This window comes from Globicephala melas, chromosome 17 (genome assembly GCF_963455315.2).
Source record: "Globicephala melas chromosome 17, mGloMel1.2, whole genome shotgun sequence".
NCBI classification, from domain to species: domain Eukaryota; kingdom Metazoa; phylum Chordata; class Mammalia; order Artiodactyla; family Delphinidae; genus Globicephala; species Globicephala melas.
In genome coordinates, this window is record NC_083330.1 from 47,726,683 (window position 1) to 47,743,875 (window position 17,193).

A 17,193-nucleotide genomic window follows, 5' to 3' on the forward strand; every position below is an offset into this window, starting at 1 on the left:
GATGGGAGAGTTATTGAAGATCCTGGTGAGGTCTCAGAACGGGTATAGTGAAGCTGGTTGTGCAGGTCACTGGAAGGAGAGGAGGATGTTATCAGAGTGTGACATTTTTCCGAATTAGGGTTTCAGAGGGGAAAAATGCAAAGACAGGACAATCACTTAGGTATGCAATAATCAATATAAATGAGCCTCTGGTAATCTGAAAATGGAATGATTTCTCAATCACCCCAGGCTTTAATTCAGTCCTTACTTTCCCTCTTGGTTGCATTACAGTCTCTACTTAACCTCTGGTTCCCTTATTTTGGTGTCTCCAGTTTATAGCTTTTCCCATGTCCCTTCAACTATTGACAGAACTTGGACTCTCTGGCTTTGAACCTCGAAGATAGATTTCTATCCTTCTATTGGTATTTCCTACTGCTGGCTGCTCCAGGGAACCACCTAAATGAATCTCTGGCCCTTACACTACGTATCAACACTGATTCCTTACCTGGGTCTACCTTGGCCTTTGCAAACAGTATTGGGTACCAGGTTTCTTGCCTCAGTCCAGTGCTTTTCTTCCCACACACACACTGCCATGCTCCCCTACATACTTGAGAGCCTGGCTTTCTGTTTGTGACCAAGGACCCAGTTTCACCCTCTGGTCATGCACCCTTTAGAGCTCTCTCTTTGGGTTCCACTGACTCTCCCAGATCTTGCCATGAGTAGTGATGTGACAGCACTATGGGGGTGACCTGTCTGTTGCTGCTTTTTCTTATCTTTTCTCTAGTTAAATAGCCCTATTTGAGCTCAGCTCTTGAAATATTTCTGAGAATTTTCTCTTGCTTAACTTGTTTGAGATCAGTCAACTCAACTGATGTTCCTCATTCTTAAAGTGATCAGTAAATGACTCAGGAAGCCACAGAAAAGACATTTAGTGTGGAGGCAGAAGATACATCCTCATGTGATACTGGTGCTGATTTGGGTAATTTTGCAGTGACTTGAGTCAGAATGAGAGTGTGCTGTGCTTTAGAACATGAACAAGGTGACAAGAAATAAGGTTAGCTGGGGCTTCCCTGGTGGCGCAGTGGTTGGGAGTCCACCTGCCGATGCAGGGGACGCGGGTTCGTGCCCCAGTCTGGGAAGATCCCACATGCCGCGGAGCGCCTGGGCCCGTGAGCCATGGCCGCTGAGCCTGCGCATCCGGAGCCTGTGCTCCGCAACGGGAGAGGCCACAACAGTGAGAGGCCCGCGTACCGCAAAAAAAAAAAAAAAAAAAAAAAAAAGAAATAAGGTTAGCTGCTTTCAGGAGTCACTGGCACTCAGTCTATATTTGGAATCCAGGAACTTTTAGTGAAAAATGGTATTTCTTACCAGGCTCCATGCAACCTTACACTTAACCAACCCTGTCATTAGACGTTAGTAAAAAGACAAAGATTTCTACCACAAACACATCTTCCCGGAGATCTAGGGTAATGGTAACAAGAAGGCAACAACAAGGGATACACTTTGTTAAACTTCTGTTGTTTTATTGTTTAATTTACTTTAGACCTATGTGAGATGCTACTAACTAAGGCACTTGTAAATAACTAGAGTGGTAGAAAGAACACAATCTTGAATGAGGCAGATTTGATTTTGAATTAGAGCCCGCCCCTATGCACTATGTCATCGGGACAAGTTCTTACTGTCTCTGAGCCTCTGTCTCCTCACTGGTAAAGTGGAGGTATAGTGCCTGCCTTCCCCAGCTGGCAAAGTGCCTACCACATAGGAGATACTCGTGGACACTAGGGATTGGCTATTCAACATCCACTCCAAACGCCCTACACGGTACCCCCTCATTTCAGAGGCCGGACAGCTGAAAAGGAAATGTCTCAGACTCTCTTGCAGCTAAAGTTCTGGATTTGATTTCAGTTCTGTCAACTACATGCACCCAAACAAGACTTGAATATGAATCAGGGTTAAGGAGAGAGAGAGAGATTGCAGGAGGTAAAGCGTCCGTTTTGCTGACACAGACTGTGACAGAGGCAAGGTGCGAAGGAGTGGCTTTCAGCAGCAACAGTGTCCACTTTCCTTATTATGGGGATTCTGGGGGCTGGGAGTTGTTCCTGGAAGTTTAGTCTAGAGTTTGCTCCCCTAGCCCTTCCAGTAATTGCGGAAGCCCCCGAATACCTGATATAAATCTCTTTACGCTGAAATTGGTAATAGCAGTTTCTGCTACCTAAAACTGTAACTGAAACAAAACTGAGTGAATGGTAGCCAAACAGCAGCTAGGCCCCCTCCTTACAATGACATATACACTGAGCTATATGTAGGTTCTATATAGGTTGTAGGAAATGCAACAAGGAATGGGGCACAGTCCCCCTTCCTAGGGAGCTTATTGTTTTGTGGAAGAGACACACTTGCAAGTGAATACACTTTAAGATGATCTAAGCACCATGTTATCACCAAACTGCTTTGAGAACCGAAGGATGGGGTAAATAGCAGTGGCTTGATGGGCTGGATCAGAGGGATAGCATTTTATAGCATTGGGAATAAATGCTATAACAAAAATGGGCAGAAGACCTAAATAGACATTTCTCCAAAGAAGACACACAGACTGCCAACAAACACATGAAAGAATGCTCAACATCACTAATCATTAGAGAAACGCAAATCAAAACTACAATGAGATATCATCTCACACCAGTCAGGATGGCCATCATCAAAAAATCTACAAACAATAAATGCTGGAGAGGGTATGGAGAGAAGGGAACACTTGCACTGCTGGTGGGAATGTGAATTGGTACAGCCACTATGGAGAACCGTATGGAGGTTCCTTACAAAACTAAAAATAGAACTATCATATGACCCAGCAATCCCACTGCTGGGCATATACCCTGAGAAAACCATAATTCAAAAAGAGTCATGTACCAAAATGTTCATTGCAGCTCTATTTACAATAGCCCAGAGATGGAAACAATCTATGTGTCCATCATCAGATGAATGGATAAAGAAGATGTGACACATATATACAATGGAATATTACTCAGCCATGAAAAGAAACGAAATTGAGCTATTTTTAATGAGGTGGATAGACCTAGAGTCTGTCACACAGAGTGAAGTAAGTCAGAAAGAGAAAGAGAAATACCATATGCTAACACATATATATGGAATTTAAGAAAAAAAAATGTCATGAAGAACCTAGGGGTAAGACGGGAATAAAGACACAGACCTACTAGAGAATGGACTTGAAGATATGGGGAAGGGGAAGGGTAAGCTGTGATAAAGTGAGAGAGTGGCATGGACTACCAAACGTAAAATAGATAGCTAGTGGGAAGCAGCTGCATAGCACAGGGAGATCAGCTCGGTGCTTTGTGACCACCTGGAGGGGTGGGATAGGGAGGGTGGGAGGGAGGGAGACGCAAGAGGGAAGAGATATGGGAACATATGTATATGTATAACTGAATCACTTTGTTATAAAGCAGAAACTAACACACCATTGTAAAGCAATTATACTCCAATAAAGATGTAAAAACAAACAAACAAACAAACAAAAAAAAGATCAATAGGTGGAAAGAAGGGAAGGGGTGAAAGGGGAGAAGAGAGCATTTCCACATGAGGGGCCCAGTATTTGCAAAGGGGCCAAGATGTGTATGTGCTGCTTAGAGAAGCAGGAGAGGTTTGGTGGCTCTTGGGTGAGGCTGGGATGGGGCGGGGTGGGTATAGGATGGGGAGCATTAATGAGTTTGAAGAGTTAGGTTCTGACTAGATTGTGTAGAAATATATGTGCCTAATTAGGGAATTTGAACTTTATCGTCCAGTGCTAGTGAGCCAGCAGGGATTTTGAAGCAAAGTAGTGAAAATAAACAATTTTTCTCTTTATGAGGAAAATTCTGGCATCAGAGTGGAGAATAAACTGCAGGATGAAGATGCTCAAAGGCAAACAGGAGGCTGTTTAAAAAAAAAAAAGGTGAGAGAATGAGAGTGGCAGTAGTGATGGGAGGAGGGGCAGAATCTAGAATAGGTTTCTGAAATAAAAATGTACAGAATGAAGAGCAATTAGATTGGAAGGAGAGAAAGTAGAAGGGCATGAAGTATGTAGTCAGAATACAGGGTTCAGTGGAGTAAGAACGTTGTTCATGGAAATATCCACGGTACCTAGAATAATGTCTAGCACTCAGTAGATGGTCAATAAATAGTTATTAGGTGAATGGGGTGAGCTACAGCGTCATGAACTGGATGAGGAGATTATTTTTGGCTGCCTGTGGAGCACCCAGGTAGAAATGTTCACTGTGCCAATCTGGTGCTTAGAGGGAAGATCAAGCCTGAGGTTATAAACAGAAGTCTTAGAGAAGTTGGGCTTAGATGAGATGTTCCAGGGAGACTATGTCAAGTGCGGAGAGGGCTAATGGTGGACTTCCGGGATAATGGTGGACTTCCGGGTTAATGGTGGACTTCCGGGATGCACCAGACCTTAAAAAGTTGGCAGAGTGGGACTTCCCGTGAAGAAGCTTGAGATGCAGTGACAACTACCAATCAGATCCAGACATGCTGGAAAGGTAGGTTAGGAGACATGTGTTGGTACATGGTGTTAACTCCGTGCTGAGATCGAATTGGATAAAATCCTAAAACAGCCCATTGGGTTTCTAAATTAGGTCTTCAATCTTTTTTGCTAGTCCCACTTGAATAGAGTTGTAGCGACAGGGGTCATATTGTTAATCGGTTTGGTACTGAATGGAAGGTGAAAGATTAAAGGGGATACGTGTTGATTTCCATGTCAAGAAGTACAAGGGCAAGGAGAAGCAGAGGGAGAGAGTAGTAACCGGAAGAGAAGCAAGACTCTCCTCTGTAGAAGTGGCAGAAACCCACCCAAACCTGCTTAAGATGTGGAGAAAGAAAGTCGCTTCCCACAGCAGTAAACAAAGGATGTTGCAGACATCAGCCACCAGCCACTGCAGCCCCCCTACCTGTGCACCCTGAGGGAATTCAGAATGGAGAATAGCAGAATGCTAGCCCTAGATAGTTAAGGTGCCTATCAAAGGAATAATTTCAATCAGCCCAGACCCTTGCATCTTCCCACACATAGAAAAGTGCTAAATTTATTAACTTGAGATGTCTGGTTTTCTTTAATTAGCAGTCATTTTTTGATGGTCTTTGTTGCAAAAACTCCTATATATCCTGGCTTCTCCCCTACCTCTTCCGAATAGTCCCTCAGAGCTATCTGAAAGGCTGCCTCTCAGGCTTAAGTCCTCAGCAAGTACGTGGAATAAAGCATAATTCTCAACTTTTAGGTTGTGCTTTTTTTTTTTTTTTTCCAGTGGACAATGGGTGTAAAAAGTTTGGGGAGGGTTACTGGCTTATGTAACCAAAACATGGGTAGGGCAGGGATGCAGCTGGCCTAAGACTGGTTGCACGGGAACTCTGACGGAGCCATCTCAGCTCAGCTTTCCTCTGTGTGCCAGTTTTATTCTCTTAGCAAACTTCTCTTTGAGGACTAAGCTACAGGCAAATTCAGCTTCCCACTCCGATAGTTTTACCACGAAAGAGGAAAAAACCTTTTCCCTTGCAGCTTTAGTTTGAAAAATTTAGGGAAAATTTAGGGAAGCCTTTTGGTTGGTCTTATGCGAGTCATGTGACTCACTGCCTTCTGGACCAGTCACTGCGGTCAGGGACTTGTTCATTGGCCCTAGGATCACCGTATAATAATCACTGGGACTAGGTTGATGTGCTCCTGTAGGAAGATGGCAGTTCCCATGTTGCAGTGAGGAAGGGTCAGGATGGGGAGAAATTTCTCCCCAAAAAAGCAGGGCAGGTCAAACAGGATGACTGAGGGGGTAGCTGTGACCCGGACATTTACCCCAAATGTTCTCTACTGTGAGAAATGGCAAACAGAATGCAGTAGATTGAGCGGTGCCTAGGAGAGGGGGGAAGCTAGGACAGTAAATGCACATTTCTCGGGCTTCCCTGGGGGCACAGTGGTTGAGAGTCCGCCTGCCGAGGCAGGGGACACGGGTTCGTGCCCTGGTCTGGGAAGATCCCACATGCCGCAGAGCGGCTGGGCCCGTGAGCCATGGCCGCTGAGCCTGCGCGTCCGGAGCCTGTGCTCTGCAACGGGAGAGGCCACAACAGTGAGAGGCCCGCGTACCGCAAAAAAAAAAAAAGCACATTTCTGTTTCAAGAAGACTGGGGTTTATTTATATGGAGAGTGGCCTCGGGGTGGGGGGGGGTGATTTATCTCTCCCTCAGAGTCTGAATATCCTCACAAAACATCCCCCAAAACATACAATACAGGTAAAAAATTACGATTGCTAGGCAAATTTGGTCTGAAGGCCAATCTCCTAGCTCCTGCATTTGCTGATGAAGGGGAGAAGCCTAGTGGAGAGGATGAGATTAAGGAGACAGGAAATAGAGGAAGGGGCTTGCTAATGGAAGTTCTAGAAGCTGGAAGAGAGTATGTTTGGTTTTGAAGAGGAGAGTCATTTTGCCTCTAAGAAAGAATCAAAGGAGGAACGTGGAAATATATAGATATTGATATCTATTGCTAAGGGGTTGCAAATATGTTTAGAGTGGAAGGGATGGAGGAGAAAATACTTCACGTGGCCTTCAGCTGTGTTGTGAAGCGAAAGGCACAACCTGGCTTAAATGAAAGGGACTGTATGCATGGAGTCAGAGATTTGAAGAGAGTGGTTGAAAATACTGAACTTCCATGGTGGCGAGTGTGAATAGGAGCAGCCCATGGATAGAGGAAAGGATTTTTGAGCAGCTTTATGGAGCCTTGATGATAAACCTGATGATAATCAACTCAACCACAGGTGAGGGAACTAAGACAAAGAGAGGGAGAGAACTTGCTCAAGCTCATGCATTTGGAAAGCAGCAGAGATGGCATTTAGCTCCAGGCCTGTCTGACCTCAGAGTCGGAGCTCTCACCTCTACAGAACACTCTTCTTTGTGGCTGCTTTTCTCATTACATGCCCAGGTGGGCTGTCCACAGGCAAGGGATGTAGAAAGCTCAGGGCCCAAGTTTTATAGCTTCTCTTGGGTTGGGTCATGCAAAGAGCATTTGCATCCCAGCACTGACCTTCTTAGCATCGTGGCTTTGGGTAAGATGCTCAGCTTTTAGGAGCAATGAGATGATAAGCTGCAGAAATGAACCAACTGGTTAGAGTCAGATGGAATATTTCAAGGGGCATGGGATTTAGAGGTAGAGAATTTGAAATGGATCTGCCACCTTTCAGCTAGTTTAGGGAAAGTTATTTAAACTCTGTACACACCTTTTTTTTTTTTGCTTCTCACTTTTGAATATAGGGCTGGAAATACGCTCTTGGAAGGAATGTGGTAAAAATGAGAGATATGTAAGTAAAGCATTAGAAGAGTGCTCAAATCTTAGTCCTTCCATTATTGCCTTATCATGACAAGGTGGATGGGGTATATTTGTGCTTTCCTATCTTCTCTCCTAGTTGTATAATACATAGACCAGTATTCCCAACTGGGAGCGATTTTGCCCTCCAGTGGACATTCGGTTCCCTCGAAAGCATTTTTGAATATCACAGCTGGAAGGGAACTACTGGAATCTAGTAGATAGAGGTCAAGGATGCTATGAGACATCCTCCAGTGCACAGAACAGTCCCCAAGAACAAAGAATGATCTGGCCATTGTACTGATGTTGAGAAACCCTGCTAAAGAGGACAACACTGATGAAATGAGGCCAGTAGGAAGAAACGGTGAGGCAGAGAGGAAGAAGAGGATATTTTCTTCCTTTAGATACGTGACCCAGGTTCATCAAGTAGAGCTTTAAAAAGCTCTGTCAGTGGAATATAAACAACCAGCTGAGCAAATGGCCTCCGGAATATTGCTGCCTTTTCCTTTTCCTCTTCCAGTTCTGACAAGAGTGGCTTGATTCGGAAAGCTCGCTGCCCCTTCTCCTTGTTGTGAGGGAACACAGCCTGAGGACTCTGTCGTCGGCGTTGCTGGGTGTGGGATCAAGACTTCGACCACCTTTTCTGAACTGAAAATTGGGTTACCTGATGAGTCAAGTAGGAGCGTATCTATGGGGACAAGGTGACAGGACTTGTAAAATTGGGACGACCTGGAGCTTCCAGTTTGTGTCCTTGGAAGAGAGAAGACAGAAAGAACTCTGGACGTGGAGCTGGGAGATCCAGGGAGAAATCTCCACTCCCCTGATTACTGGCTGCCTGATCCTAAGACAACCCTAATCTTCTCTGAGCCTCAGTTTCTTCATTTGTAAAATTAGAGTAATGATTCTTACCTCCGTGGTTGAAGTACACATGAATGCCAGGATGCATTTGAAAGTGCTTTGGAAATTGACTACACTGTCAATTAACATTGTTATTTAGGGTGTTTTAATAAATAGTACTAGTGACATATATGAGGTGTGAATATAAAATAATAACAGTATATTTTCTATATAAAAATGTACATAGGGCTTCCCTGGTGGCACAGTGGTTGGGAGTCCGCCTGCCGATGCAGGGGACACAGGTTCGTGCCCCGGTCCGGGAGGATCCCACATGCCGCGGAGCGGCTGGGCCCGTGAGCCATGGCCGCTGAGCCTGCGCGTCCAGAGCCTGTGCTCCGCAACGGGAGAGGCCACAGCAGTGAGAGGCCCGCGTACCGCAAAAAAAAAAAGTACATAAATGTAACCAGAACTTGGGTACCCAACCAAATATAGACTTCTTAGGAGCAGAATCCTTGGCTGCTTTGTTCACTTCCTGACACGTACGTCAGAGGAAAACCACATGAACAATGTTGGAGTCTTTCTATTTTTTCTTTGCAAACGTAAAGCATATGCAAGGTAGCTGAGCTTTCCAATTAGCTGGCTCTCAGAATAAAGTGAGAAGGTGATACATGTAGGTACAATTATTATATGATTGTCAGCAATTCTGATTAAATACATTTTGAAAACAGAAAAGTTTGTCTTTGATTAAAATAAAATTTGAAAAACAACACCTCCTCCCTAACAGAATGTTCCTAGCTTCTTTTCCCCCTTCTTTTGTAGCTTATCTCAAGATAGAAAACTTTTGGGAAGGCCCTGTAGTTCATTCATGGCTTAGCTCTTACGAGTGAAAGTCTTCAGAAACGTAGAAGTTCTGGGTCACAACTGACTGTGTTGGCTGGCACTTAGGCTAAGTTTTACTATTTTTGCATAGTAGGCATTTAATAAATAATTGTTGAAGGAAGAAAAGGGGAAGACATGAGATCAGGCATGTGAAGTGGTTATCAGAATGCCTGGCTCATAGTAGTCGCTCAATAAAAGACAGATGCTTGGATTTGTAAACAATGAGATGCCCTGAGTAAGAGTATTAAGAGGAATGTGCTGTGGATTCTGAAGAAGACAAGAAGTATTCTAGGGGCTCCTATAAAAGCCTTTGGCCTCTTGGTAAAAGAGACAAGAAACTGCCTTGATTCTCCTTATTTTTATATTGAACCCAGACATGATGCCATTTGTGGCATAAAGTGACAGAGGTGAGGACAAAGGTCATATGTCAATGGTGGCTGAGTAAACGTCCACCTTCATAACAGCTTAATGGAGCTGACGTACCAGCCCTACACTGTTGACCTCCTGACTTGTGGTTGTGTGATTTGGATAAGCCACTAGATGTTGGCTCTGTCATTTTGTGCAGCCAGAAGGAATCCTGACAATCCAGCCACACTAGACTCAACGGGCACATCTGCATGTGTGGATCCCACCACCAATGAGGTGCAGTCTTGAGATGGAAAAGCAAAGACATTCCCCTGTGTCTCCTTTATACTGGCCTTCAATTTTATTCTTTGGTAAGTTTCCAGGTACGTTTTTATTGATATTACACACAGGATTATCATTTCTTGAGCTTCCTTCTAGCTCTCATCTCATATTCCCCATGACTGTTCTTCAGGGTGACAATGATGAAGAGGATAATGTCTATATCCAAGTCCAACTCATCTCAGACGTTTGGGCCTCTCAGAGCCACATAAATTCACTCCTGGAACTGCCCTCTGGGCAGCGAGGAAGTAGGCGGGAATGTCAGCTCTGCCTACAAGTGCAGAGGTGATCTAGTCCAGGGGCCCCTTGGAGGTGCATCAAAGACTTACTGAGGTGGGTGGTCTTGTAGGATCCATCCTTTTATTTCTCTCCTGTCCACTAGGATTTCTCCATTTTGATCTGTATTGCATAACGTACATTAGAAAAAGGGCTCCATGGCTAGACTCCATGGAGTCACAGATCGGTAATAAGAGGAACAGAGAGGTTAATCTAGCACATACTTAAATTTATGGTTACCAAAGTGGATAGCAGTGGGGAGAAATAAATTAGGAGGTTGGGATTAACATATACACACTACTATATATAAAATAGATAAATAACACAGACCTACTGTATAGCACAGGAAACTCTATTCATATCTTGTAATAACTTATAATGGAAAAGAATCTGAAGAAGAATATCTCTATATATCTATATATATCTGAATCACTTTGATGTAACCTGAAACTAACACAACACTGTTAACTAACTATACTTCAATAAAAAAAGAAAAAAATCTAACATATACTTGTTGAGAGTCCACTATATACGCAACATCACTGTGGGCAGGTCTGTGCACTGTACAAATCTAGAGGCTGCAGTTCCCATACACTACAGTGTGAATGCCGCCCTGGAGTTGTGCAATGAGGCAGCCCATGTACATGATGAGTACGATAGTGTTCTTACCTTAAGGCACTAAGAATTGTCTGTAAGGAAGGAATGGGGAAGATATGAAGGACACACTGCAGTTCTTAGGTAGGGCAGAGTGAGATAAATATAAGACATCTCAACTCAGGATGATGAAAGTTTAAAGAGATAAAATGTACGAAGGGGGTGGTATCAAACAACTTTGAACAGGAAGCAATATTTTATATGGACCTTGAAAGAAAGCTAGAAGCATGTGTGGATTAGTATAGACTGGTACCACTGAAAGAAATCTTCACTGAAGATAGGTGATCGGTAATAGGTGAGTCCACAGCTCCTAGTGCATTCATGGGAAGCAAGGTTATTATCCCCATTTTAAAGATAAGAACACTGAAGGAGTGAGGTCGAAGAATTTGCCCAAGGCCTTACAGCTAACAACTGGGGGACACAGGATTCAAAATCAGATCCATTTGCTGTCTAAGCCTGAACTCTCTCTAGGCTCATCCTAAAATAATTTCAGGCAGAGAAGGAAACTACTCTATAACTTGCTTTGAAGACTTAATCATCTAACCCTCATGGCAACCCCAGAAGGTCCTGCTGTTATCTCCACTTTAAAGCGACCCCCGAGCCAGATTACACAAATTGGGGTCCTTGTGCAGCCTTAATGATGATCTAAGTATCCTTGATTTCAAGGCAATATACCTTCCTCTCAAGCACATGGCCTCCTCACGTGAATAAAAAAATAAGGTTGGCAGTGGGGTGGGGAGGGAAGGATTGGGAGTTTGGGATTAGCAGATGCAAACCAGTATATATATATAGAAGGGGTAAACAATAAGATCATACTGTATAGCACAAGGGACAATATTCAATATCCTGGGATAAACTATAATAGAAAAGAATATGAAAAAGAATATATATATGTATAACTGAGTCACTTTGCTGTATAGCAGTAATTAACACAACATTATAAATCAAGTATACTTCAATAAAATTTAGAATATATATATATGGAAATAAGGATGGGAACCTGTGTGTGTGTGTGTGTAGAATGGTAGGTTATGTGACAGAAGTGGTGGACAGTGACTCTAGCATCCAATGCCACGGTGAGGTGCTGTATCAGAAGCTGAAAATGTTAAAGACCTTTTTGCATCTGTTTTCTGTCAACAGCGGGCTCCTGATGGCGTGGTTTTCCCTTTGGAAAGCAGATCCTGAGGCAGTGGCTTGTGTTTCTGCATTTATTCATGGGGAGGGACTCCAGAGAACAGAGGTAGGGACTGGGGGGAATGACAGAGAAGGAGGGGGGACCATCTAGAGGGGTGGTCTTGAGTTGATCACTGCTGTGAGAAACTGGAGCTCTGTTTGATTTCACTGAAATCTCTGGAGGAGCCATTCAGAATGCACCCCAGTATTGTCTGGCCAAGGACACAGGCAGGTGGCGTTGCCCACCAGTCCCCAGCCCTGAGTGTTAAGCCCCGGCACTTCCGGTGGTTCACATGCTGGGCAGTATCCCGCGGGGTCCCTCCCACCGAGTGGAGAAACTCACGGTGCAGCTGAGGCGCGATGCTGACCACGCGACCAGGGCTGGAGTAAGAGGTGGGCGGAGGGGACGTGATGGGGGGACAACAGGTGTCAGGACGTGGGAGTCAGGATGGGAGTTTCCTCCAGAAGGGAAGCAAGCTTTAACAAATACAGACCCGATGTCGTTTCTTGTAGGATCCATTTATGATCTCTAAATAGGAGATTTATATGACGTAGTATGTAAATGCCAGAGAACAAGGAATACTGGAAAACAATTTTTTAAATTGTCATGAAATGTACACAACACAAAACTGACCATCTTAATTTTATTTTATTATTATTTTTTAGCATCTTTATTGGAGTATAATTGCTTTACAATTGTGTTCGTTTCTGCTGTATAACAAAGTGAATTAATTTTAAATTGTACAATTCAGTGAAGTTAAATATAGTCACAGTGTGGTGCAACCATCACCACTATCTAGTTCCAGAACTTCATCATCACCTCAAAAGGAAACCAAGAACCTATAAAGCAGTCGCTCGCTTTCCCACGCCTCTTCCTCTTGTCCCTACAACCCCGAATCTGCTTTCTGGCTCTACGGATTTGCCTACTCTAGATCTTTCACATAAACGGAATCATACAATATGTGACCTTTGTGTCTGTCTTCTTTCACTTAGCATAGTGTTTTCAAAGTTGAAAAACATATTTTGAAAGGAGTGTTTTTGTTGCATCCACCAGCAATTTCGTCCTGCTTGGAGGTGGAAGGCAAATCCTCCCTGCTGTCACTGCTTGCAGAACAGCGGCCCCTGGTGGACTACGGGAGAAGTTCGCTTGTCCACCTGCAGGCAAGCCCTGAGGAAATGAAGGTTAAGAGGGTTCGTTTAAAAAGGCAGGGGGATTAAAAAAAAAAAAAATCAAATTTAGCTTGTCCTCACTACCGAAGCCTTACTAAAGCAAGACCGCAGGGGGAAACATCTGTCAAACTGGTGTTAGCAATTGATGGTCATCAAGCTCTGTATTACAGGGAATCTGCAGGGTCGAGATAAGTGTATGGGGTCATTTGCATTGCTTGTGATTACTCCCGCGGGATAGGATGTCCTTGTAACTTAGCTCCAATAAAATAGCAGCTGCTTTGGAGAAATCCATACTTAAAGTTATGTTAAATACCCATAAATTAAACCTAAACACTGTTGTGCTATTACTTTGGTTATTAGTGGCGATCAAGTGTTTAAGTGCTGGAAATTGCCCCATCAAAATTCAAGTCCCTGGCAACCAAGATAATAAAGAAGAAACATATTCTTATGTTGATAAGGCTATATTTGAAACTTGTCCTCCTTCAGTGAGACAAACTAAGTAGTTAAATAGATCTTTGGCCAAATATTTGTTCCTATTATTTGGTTCCTCTTCAGCTCTAGCATATTCCTAGGTGCATTTTCTCCTCCTGCCATAAAATGGACCCAGGGCAATAGAAGAGAGGCACAGGAGATTTTGTAGACAGCAGGTGGGAAGCCAATATTCCCTAATCCTAATAAAAGCCTCCTTGTGTGTTGCTTCCATGGCTCCCTGAACTTCTTTCAGCAATTGCTGATTACTTAATTATTTTATATGTCTGTTCTTCCTCCATGGGGAGATGTGCTGAATATTTATATCTCTGTATCCCTATCTACCTATCTATGTAACCCTGTATCTAACCATCTATCTATCTATCATGTTTCCTAAAGCCCAGAAGAGTGCCTAGCTTAGAGTAGGTCCTCAGTAAATATTTTTGGATTGATTGTCTAATTGAAAAGCATTCTGGAAATATGGTTTCTAGTTTTGACTCGATATCTTGTGTTTTGACTTATCTAAGCTCTTGTGAGAATCAGATGAGACAGTGTGCTTTAAAATAGTACTTTTAAATAGTAAGTTTCCGGGGTTTTTTTACCATTTTTAAATTGAAGTATAGTTAATTTACAATGTTGTGTTAGTTTCAGGTGTACAGCAAAGTGATCCAGTTATACATATACAGATTCTTTTTCTATTATAGGTTATTACAAGGTATTGAATATAGTTCCCTGTGCCATGCAGTAGGTCCTTATTGTTTATCTATTTTATATATAGTAGTGTGTATCCATTAATCCCAAACTCCTAATTTATCCCCCTCCCCTGCTATCCCCCACTTACTAATAAATAGTATATTTAAATAAATAAATATAAATAGTATATTTCATAATGTTACTTATTAAAAGGAATGATAATAATTAGCCTTCTGCAGTCTTTTGTTTGGTTCAGTGTAATTGATTGAGTGCCTATTGCATGCAAGATATAGGTGTGGACATTGCCCAGGCGCCCCAGAAAAGTTAGGCACAGCCCCTGTTCTAAAACAAATCTTGTAAACACAAGATTTGATAAAAGAAGAGAACAAGACAAAAACGAAAACAAGCATGTCAGGTAAGCTCTTCAAGTTACTTAACTATAAGTGTGACATAGGCAACTAACAATGAGAACAGAAGTCAGCTGGTAAGGCTGAACATCAATCCTAAGTAGAGGTAAAGTGGGCTTTACAATTATGTCTTCAGTGAAAAAGAGAATAAGGAACAAAGTAATAGTGCTATTCAAACTTTCCCACTGAAGTACACATAAAAGCAAATAAGAGTTTTAAAAAATGTCCATCGATCTGGGCCTGTGTGGCCCCAAATGGCCTGCTATGATTTTGAAATTACTTTGAAGTCATGGGCTTTGTCTCAAACATCACATACATTTTGCATTCTATACCACAGTGTATCTCATTTCCCTTGTGTTATAACATAAAAATACCCTGTACCCCTGCGCAAAACCTGAACATAACTGATGTTCCAGCCGGCCTCAGTGAATTTGTTTAGGACCCTTAGGTATGCTTCCTTGCACTGTGGAGGATGTACCCCACTTGAGAAGCTGGGGACCCCAGTGGGAAATGTATGGAGTAAATCATTCAGCCAGAGGTAGACTTTTGTCCCAAAGGATCTAATTCTCTTTTGGGTCTGCACACTGTGTGTGTGAAGGGCAGCGCATCTTCCTTTTGTTTACTTTTTCTTCCAGTCTTATTGAGATATAATTGACATACAGCGCTGTGTAAGTATAAGGTATACAGCATAATGATTTGACTCACATGCCTCGTGAAATTATTATCACAGTAAGTTTAGTGAATATCCAACATCTCATATAGATACAAAATTAAAGAAATAGAAAAAAAAACCTTTTTCCTTGTGACGAGAACTCAGGACTTACTCTCTAACAGCTTTTATAAATAACATTCAGCAGTATTTATTGTGTTGTACATTACCTCTCTCTAGTACTTATTTATCTTATAACTGGAAGTTTCTACCTTTTGACTACCTTCATCCAAATCCACCTTTCCCTCATCCCCCACCTCTGGTAACCACCAATCGGATTTCTTTTTCTATGAGTTTGTTTGTTGAAGTACAATTAACCTACAGCACTATGTTAGTTCCTGGTGCACAACACAGTGAGCCAATATTTCTGTACATTTCAAAACAATCACCACGAGGAGTCTAGTTACCATCTGTTATTATACTAAGATATTCCTTTATTATTGCCTGTATTCCCCGTGCTATACCTTTCATCCCCGGGACTCACTGATTTTTGTAACTGGGAGTTTGTACCTCTTAATGAGAGACATTTAATTTAATTTATTCCAAGCTTAGGAGACTTGGAATTTTGTCATTCACTGCAGAATTTTACACTAAAGTCTTCAGTTTTCCTGTTTCTAGACTAGCTTGACTCAATTCTCTGTGACAACTATATATTAAATACCTTATACATATATACTGTGCTATAGTAAAAACTAAACCAAAACAAAACAACCTTATTGAGTACTGATTCTTCAATAACCCCATTCTTCCCATGGAAGAAGAAATAAAGGACCAAAGAGACTGCCTTGGCCCAGTTCTCACTGTTGGTAGGTGGCCGAACCAGAACATCAACTGACCCAAGGACTTGGAATTCAAATCCAGTGCTTTTCCCGTCATTACACTTACTTCTCTTCAAATTCAAATGGTGAATATAAATCTTTATTTGGAAAGTTGTTCTTAGGTTGTTTAACGGTGACTCCTGTAAATAAAGATGCCCTCAGAAGCTTCCCAAACGACCTGGATGACTTCCCAGGCTCGTAAGGGTGAGCAGGGCCAGAGGTTTGATTAACACCCTACGTCCCCCATGCCAGCTATTCTCTGAGGTCCCTGGTGATTTTCTGAAGACCAAATTCAATTGCTTTTCCTCAGACTCATCTATCTTGACCTCTCTGCAGCATTTGGACATTGGGGACTGTTTCCTCCAACTTGACAAAAAAAATTTTTATTGGACTTCTGTGAAAATGCACCTTCTTTCATTTTCTTGTAGTTTCTGCTGTCACTGTGGCTGAGTTTTCTTCTTAAATCTTGCCTCTTAAATGTGGGTGGTTTTTGATTTGTAACAGTTATGTCTCCCTCTTTACTAATTATCTCTGGGCGACTGCTACTGATGCGTGATGCTAAACAAGAGCCTTCATAGATAACACCTGCGGCCCTAACCGCTGCCTGAGCTCTATCCCACAGTGCAGAAGACTTTCCACTTACACACATGTCTTCCTATTGCCTCAAGCTAACAAGGCCTGGTTTTCATCTTTCCCAGAGCCACCTCACCTCCCGACGTGCCCATTTCTGCCAGTGTCATCACCTTCCATCCTCACAGCCTCTACGGCTCAAAACTTTGGAATCATCTCTCCCTCATCCTTCTCGTTTGTACCTTATATCCTCCCGGTTACCAGTACTTATCAGGCAAATGATGAATGGTCACTGAGCTCTGAAAGAATTAGTATCACGGTTTCACTTAGTATTAATCTTTGTGATTTTCTCATTTTCCTGCCCACACTTTCTGATCCTTTCCCTAGGGTGTCTAAGGAAGACGAGGAGGAATTGGGATTTTAAGGGGGAAATTAGGATTTCAATGTAAGAATGTAAAGATAGAAAGGTTAGCTTTCAGTTCTTCTGGCATCCAAACTCTATTCTTGAGAATCAAAAGGGAAAGCCCCAGGGCAGGTAGGATTTAC